Source organism: Pezoporus occidentalis, unplaced genomic scaffold (assembly GCF_034315485.1).
Source record: "Pezoporus occidentalis ecotype Australia unplaced genomic scaffold, CSIRO_AGI_Poc_V1 ctg23, whole genome shotgun sequence".
NCBI classification, from domain to species: domain Eukaryota; kingdom Metazoa; phylum Chordata; class Aves; order Psittaciformes; family Psittacidae; genus Pezoporus; species Pezoporus occidentalis.
In genome coordinates this window covers 1,186,320-1,193,953 of record NW_026914180.1, presented here as the reverse complement: position 1 = coordinate 1,193,953, position 7,634 = coordinate 1,186,320, and the positions used below count along the sequence as shown (strand labels likewise).

Sequence of the window (7,634 nt, the reverse complement as noted above, 5' to 3'; positions counted from 1 at the left end):
CCACATTCCTTCCACACAGAAATCCAGCTCCAGAAGAGCGTTCTGGGAGAGGGCTGCAAACGATGCCTCCAGGGTTACATTCTTGGGCTGGTGGATGAATCATTTTCCAGTCCCACAAGGGAAAAGCCCATCTCCAACGCACTGGTGGAGGGAGGGGATTTGAACAGGATGGACTGGTTTCCAAGTTTCTGGCAGTTGAGGCAGCTTCAGAGTGAAGCTGAAGGAGAGCCATTAGTACGGAGCAATGTGCGTGTTTGCACATCTCTCTGGTCCTGGCAGCTGCAGTCTTTACTTCCTCTGCAGCAGGCAGCATGGGGATTGCTGCTCTGATAACCTGCCTGGGGAGCAAAAGGACCTGCCGTTTTAAAAGGACCGTGCTTTCTACATAGGAAGTGCATGGTCCAGAGCTGCTTGTTTGCATGAATAACTGACAAATTAGAGATTTCTTCGGAACATTTTTCACTTCACCCACAAAGTGGTGATTATTCAATAAAAACCCACACCCCAGCTCTCAGCCTTTTCAGCCAAACTCCAAAGCACTTAAAATCTCCGATGATGCAGGCTTGAAGCTATTTCCTTACAGCCTCTTTCTCCTCTCCTAAACCAGCCTTTCCAGCTGGATTACACTTCCCAAAGGCTCCTCTAACGCTGCTTCACTGGGGTGCTTTGCCCTGAAAGCAAATTATCAGCAAATCAGCATCCTTCCTTGCCACTGGGAGCTTTCAGAACATTTGCTTTACAAGATGAGATGCATTCGTGCCAGAAAATCCCAGCTGCAGATATGTACCTGCAGGAACACATGGTGCCTTGCTGTCCAGAGACGCTGGAGTGGTCCAGGGAAAGAAGCATCACCAGCAGTACAGTGATGGTGGCAGGGTGCATGCTCTGTTTGTCTAGATGAGGGGTGTCTCCCCTTACACAGGGAACTACGAAGTGTGAAGGATCCTGAAGAGGCCATACGTGCCTGGCAGCTTCTGGAGTCTGCAGACTCACACTCTGCCAGAGTGCAGTCCGGATTTGTTGTTCAATACCTCCACTAAAGGGAGTTCATAGATCCTCCAGGTATCCTGCTTTCATGTTGGAGAAGAGGGAAAAAAGGGAAAAGGGAAAAAAAGGATAAAAAGATAAAAAAGGAAAAGAAGGGCGGGGGGGGGGAAGGAAAAAAGGGAAAATAGGGAAAGAGGAAAGATTTCAGTTGGAAAGGACCTACAACAATCATCTTATTCAACTGCACCATGCATCCTTGCAGCTAGGACATAGTTCTGCGGCAGTCCTAATACATTGCTGAAATCTTTTTGTTGAAGGTAGAGCTGTCTTCCAGACATGAGACAAATCTGACATTGTGCTGAAAAGCAGGTGTTTATCCTGACAACAACCTCCTCTCTTCTAGAATAACCTCTCTGTGTGCTGCTTTCCTACAGGCCATGCTTTCTGTACCCTCCTTTCTGTGGCACTCCCCGTCCATTTTATCTATAATTTCTGCCCTAGAGCACACTGGCACTGAGCACAGCTCCAAAGTCTCTCTGGCATCCAGAAGAGCAGCAGCAATATTTCCCAGATTTCACATAACTCCCCATTTGAATATATTCCTCGAATGAGATGGTATTTTTTTGTTGGCAAGGGTTTGGTTTTTTAAACTCGTGGTTGTTTTTCCTTCTGAAGGATGGCGGAAGTGATCCAGACCTTGTCAGCTGCCACATCTCCCCACTCCTTTTCTGCAGCATGGCTTCTGGTCTCTATTCATGTATTTGATCTGCTTGGATTTGTCATGCAGGGAGATCTCTCTGCTCACATCTCTAGTTTTAATCCTCACTGTGAAAACTCACCTCTGCTCCTCATAGTGTTTGAACTGCAGATTGCTTCCCCATGGCTTCAGAGATCCATCACCTGCACTGCTTCCCTGGTTTGGCTGGGAGACAATCAGTCAGGTGCAACTCCATCCACAGCCCCACTGACAGCAACATGATTTTACATGGTCCTTCCCTAAAACAGCAGCAGTGTTTAAAACAATGCCTCTCTTTTATCTTCCTCTAGCATGATAATTCAATTTGCTCAAGGCAGTAACCAAAACCATGCAGGAAAGGGTTCTCCCTGAGGGAAACTGCATTAAGAAGTGATCTTTGGAAAGCCCCACAGAGCTTAAGTAGATGACTTTGAGATAGGAGGGTTTAGGAATTTCGCATCACTAAAGGAATTTTTGCTCAAATTTCTTGTAAGCAATACACTCTGGATCAGGCTGAGAGAGCTGAAGGATGAGCAAAGCTATGTTACATACCTCTGCACAGGCAACAAATGGAGATGAACATTGCCTGGACCAGGTAACAGCAGGGAAAACACTGACCTCAAGAGGATATGACTTTCTGGCCATAGGGACCTAATGACTTGGGCTGACCTGTGATGAGGGAGGCTTCTCCCAAGACAGGTTTTCCCAGCAAAAAGCATCTGATGTTATTTTTCCTGATGTTGAATGTTTCCCAACTCGGGCAGCTGAAGTGCTTTGAAGTTGCTGCCTCTGTTGCAGATATCAAGGCAGATTTGGTACCTGACAGCTTGTGCTTCCCATCCTCCTGCCCACCCTCGCCCAATAAAGTCATTCTCCCCTCCTACCTTGCCACTGTGCAGTTTTAAGCAGAGCATCAGGATTAAGCTCTGAACAGACATTCAGGAAAGCAGGACCGTGCCTTCACACAGTTTACCAACTTGGATTGGGATCATCCAGAAATCAGCATCTCACCCTCCAGTTCTTTCCCCTGAATAGTGGTTTAAGGCTAGCCGCAACTTAAAATTGAGTGTTCAGAGGCCAAACAGAGGACACTGGTACTGCAGCAGCCTTTGCTTTCCTATTTCTGTGTTTCTTTCAGTACAGTAGTGCAGTTATATATAACAGCCCTCAGACCAGCTCTTAAGGCTGTTAGCAAATAAAAGTAACGAGGCTATAGTTGCCGCTCATTTAAGGAAAAAATGGGAAGTATTAACACCAAACTGTTTTGAACTTAGAAAATGTGACTGTTTTTTTCATAAAACAGGAGAGATGAGCAGAAAATCTGTGGGAATTCACAACTTTGCAGTTTGTTTTGATAAAAGATTGTAATTTAAAACATCTTTTCTCCTACAGCGAGACCTTTGACATCCCAGACTGAAGCTAGAAGTCTGTGGGAGCAATCATGCATTCCCCCTCCATCAAAATGATCCGCTAGAACTCACCTAGTTAGTCCTTGATAGATCATATTGCACCAAGATGATTTTATAGGCTACAGCTGAGGCTTAATCTTATCCCAGTTTTGCTCCAGACATTGTGCTCCAAATTTCCAGCTTCTGCTCAAAATAATACATCAAGAGCAAGCCTGTGCCATGAGACAAGAGATGGGAGGTTTGTGGATGGGCCACTTTGAGGTGCTGTGCTGCACTGGGAGTCGATACCTGTGGGGAAGCAGAGACAGGAGATGGTTTGTGGTTTTATACCAGGATGCAAAGAATTTATTTGATCAGTGAACCCAAGCTGTTCTAGCTCTTGGCTATTATGTGAGCACAGCCTGGGTGACCCAGATCCAAACCAAAGCTGATGCAATGGCAGGATATGGAGACACAAGCAAGATTAGGCTTTTAAGAATACTTTTCTCTCTCCAGTCCTTCAGCTTTACAAAGGCACACACCACTGCAATGGAGGAGGTTTCTTGTAGCTAGCCTGGCCCCTTACCACAGCAAACATCTGCGGCTGGAGGACTGCCACAGAGCTGAGAGGGTGATGCTCTCCTATGAAGACAATGGGATGCCTACTGGTTTGGGCTGCAAGCCAGTATGGACTAGTAAATCAAACATGCCCCGGTCAAGTAAAGACTGGCAGTATCCCATCATCCACAGCCCATGCTCCTGTACCTGGGTGGTGAGTGCATAGACTTGATACTTGGGGAGGCCACACTGTGGACCATGGACTGGGACACAGGGGATGCAGGGCCCATGATAAAGCTGTGCCACAGGTCTCCTACATGATCTGGGATGGTGTCCCCTCTTCCCATCTGTAAAATGAGTATGTTGCCCCTTAATGGCACTGAGGAACACAAAACAATAACAGCTTTCTTCTCCCCTGAAGGCAGAGACCTATACACAACTTTGATTTCTTGTCCCACCAACCATCTCAGCAGCTAACCATGTTTCACTTCCCTCTGGGTTAAGTTTCATCAGCTCCTGAACCACTTCATTTGCTGGAGCAGTTCTGTACATTTATTAAGCTGCTCATCTTGCTGGAGGATGAGCTGCCATTCTCTTGAATTATGGAGATTCATAAAGATCTGATTTCTGCTTAACTAATATCATGGAATAGTTCTAAGGGGATATTGCCTCTAAGGCTGAAAATATTATTAGGGAAGAGAACCTACTATTACGGCTAATTAGTAGCTCTGCTTCAGCGCTTCTGTCTCCAGGATGGAGCTGATACCATTTTGCTGATGAGACCCCTAAATATGGGTGAAAGTATAGAAAATGGGGGGGTTGGACTAGATGATCTCCAGAGGTGCTGTCCAACCCCACCATACCATGCTGTGGAAGCCAGCACTTGTGCAATCCCACCTGTCAAACCCAGTATTTTATAAAACATACCAATAAAGCACCAGAGCAGACAACCTGGTTACAAAGAAGTTAAAAGAACGTGATTTTCTATGAAGTTGAAATTTAGGAAATGTGAAACAGCCAGAAAAACTGGTTCCCTTTGCTACCCGCAGATGACTCACTGCAGGCAGATGAAAAGCAGTTATCCTCTAGCTCCTAAAACATGGATTTTCAGGAAAGCCAGGATGATAGGGAATCAAATGAGACAAGGCAGGAGCCTTTACAGAAGATATTAGAAACATATTATTTGTGGGTTTTTTCTTACCCCTCGGAGGATGGGAACTCAGGTAATTTCCTTCCTTTCCATCAGAGTGAAGGTGAGAAGCAGCTGTGCCCCAACAGCATTCAAGCTATGGAAACAATTCAAGGAGAAACAGGATCTTGGAGAGATCAGAGACACATTTAACATCAAATCATTAACTGGAGCCTGACCTTTTCCCTGGCACACAATATATCACTGTAAAGGTTGGGAGATGCCTCTCAAGGAATTTTTCTCCTTTTAATTTAAATTCTCCATATTGGCTGGGTTACATTAGTTGAGTTGCACCTTTATTCTACCTCTCATGAGGAATATGTATTCACAGATAATCTGAATTTTGGAGCACAAAGAACACCTTTGTTTTGCAGACAGACATGCAGGCGTTACTTGTAGTGGCATCCCCTTAGCTCCAGCACCCCCAGGGCCCATGGGGCTGGAGGCTGCCCATGATTGGCAGTCAGGAATTTGGCCCAGGCATGGATCCCAGCCTGGGATTTAACTCTGAAGGCAGCCTCCCCCTCACCATGGGAAGGCAGGAAAACCTGCGGTGCTTATTTAAATCCTTTTTCACTCTTCGCAAGGGCAGCTTATATTAATAAACAGATTGATTCAAGGCTGGAGCTGCATCTTGTAAAAAATACGGATGGCTCTAAGAGGATGAATGAATCTTCAACTTAAACACAAGCGGCTCCCCCATGGTGCACGATATTCCCCGGTGATGCCAGATGGGGTTTGCTTCTCCCATGTGCATCTGAAAATACCCATCAGAACTTTTCTGGCCCCATGTTGTCTCACTGGTGAGCACACAACTTCCCTTCTAGTAACTGTGTTTGCCTACTCAAATGGCAATACAAGCAAGATTAAAATATCGTGACTAAATCATGGAATCCACCAGCTTGGAAAAGACCTTTAAGATCAAGTCCAACCGTTACCCCAGGCCTGCCAAGGCCACCACTAAGCTATGTCCCTAAGGGCCTCATCCATATGGTTTTTGAACACTTCTGAATGAGAAGAGTGGTTTCACTCCCCAGAATTTCTGAGGATTCCAAGGGGTTTAGTATGACCTCCGATCCAGATGTTTTGCACTTGGAGAAATAAAACAACTAACACTAGGGGAAATCTGCTCAGTCCTCTAAAACAAAGGGCAAAAGAGTGGGAAACAACTGAGCAAATAGCATGTCCAAGGCATGCTGGAGAGTTTGTGGCAGAGCTGTTGGGGATACACTGGTTGGATAAACCCTCATTGGGTGCTGGAGCTGCAGAGCCCTTCACTCTCACCAGGACAGGTGGACATCCCATTCCCGGGGACAACTTGCCAGGAGATGGAAAAAGACACGTGGGAATTGTAGAATCAAGGAACAGCTGAGGTCGGACGAGACCTTGCATCTGGTCCCACCTTTTGTGGAAGGGAAGCCTGGATAAGGTTATCCAGCACGCTGTCCAGTGCCATCTTGAAAACCTCCAGCGATGGAGACTCCACCATGTCCCTGGGGAGGTTGTTTCTGTCATTGACTGTTCTCACTGTAAAAAATTTCTTTCGCATTTCAAGATAAAGCCTCTCCCAGCGTGACTTGTAGCTATTGCCACGTCTTCTCCATAAATCCCTGTGAAGAGAGAGCCTCCATACTCCTTACAGCCACCTTTTAATACTGGAATGCTGTCATGAGGTCCAGGCAGAAGAGACCCAACTCCCTCAGTCTTTCCTCATAGGGCAGATTCTTCCAGGTGGGAAAGACCATCAACTGGAAATGCAATGACAGCAGAAAGCAGGGAGATGGACTGCCAGCTGGGGCTTACACGTTGCAAATCCACCTTCTCGCAGCAAACGAGAGCGTGATGGCCATGTAAAACCAGACAATGCACTGACAGGGAGATCCATCCCTGCAAGGGTGCTACATCCCCTGGCAGATGCAGCCCTTCTGGCCTGGCCTCAAGCCCGGGGTGCCCGGCTGCTGTCCCCCTTCACCCCATGCGCTGGCTCAGGTCTTGGCACAGCTCAGGGCATGTGGGTCGGCAGGGAAGCGGAACAGGCTACGGAGTGATGCCTTGTTATACACCTGCCAGCTTGGCACCAGATTTCTTCCCTCATTTTTTCCTCCCCCTCCTGGAGACTTAACATTTGTCCACTGTCCTCATGATGCGCTTCAGCCAAATCCCGATACAAAATGATGCCGCTTTAAAGAGAAAGGTTAGTAGCAAAGCTTTCGTGTGTGTGCGTGCAGAAATGGTTTACCACACTAGGGAAGGTGTAAGGATGTATTTTTGAATTCAGCTATTCAAGAAATACTAATTTCCCTCTGTATTTTTCAGGTGTTGATCATATGTTTCTGCATTTTCATGGAAGGAAAAATAAATGATCAGTAACTAAAATTACTGCAAATACTTATGTGCCCTGTACTCTGCTGTGGGGCTACCAGTTCCTTTTCCAAAGGAAACTCAGCATTCATCGGGCAAATGAAGACATTGCCTCTGAAATACTAAGGGAGGTTTTTAACCAAAGGAAGATGCTATCTGTGGACCAGTGGAGTGCAAAACCTGGTAGGAGATTCAGAAACCAAAGCTGTGGTGATGATTTTACTTGAGATAATGTCTTCTAAATTTCCTTTACGGCGCCTTTAAAAGCTAACGCTGCACAGCTGCACCACCTCGTGGTGCGACCAAGCCCTGCATTGCCCAAGCCTTTAAAATCCTCTCCATTTCCAGGAAATTTTGATGATTGATGGGTGTATAAAAGCCAAGAGCACCCATCACCAACCCACGTCACACCTCG

At 46.3% G+C, this 7,634-nt stretch overlaps 1 long non-coding RNA gene across 1 annotated transcript; it reads right to left on the bottom strand.

The window, feature by feature from the left end:
- Nucleotides 1–1,191: 1,191 nt before the first annotated feature.
- On the bottom strand, nucleotides 1,192–7,044 carry LOC134165031 (uncharacterized). Its single transcript, XR_009965338.1, has 3 exons — nucleotides 4,871–7,044; nucleotides 3,205–3,420; nucleotides 1,192–1,983 (listed from the first exon to the last, which is right to left on the bottom strand). It is a non-coding gene; the product is annotated as an uncharacterized LOC134165031 (long non-coding RNA).
- Nucleotides 7,045–7,634: the final 590 nt, after the last annotated feature.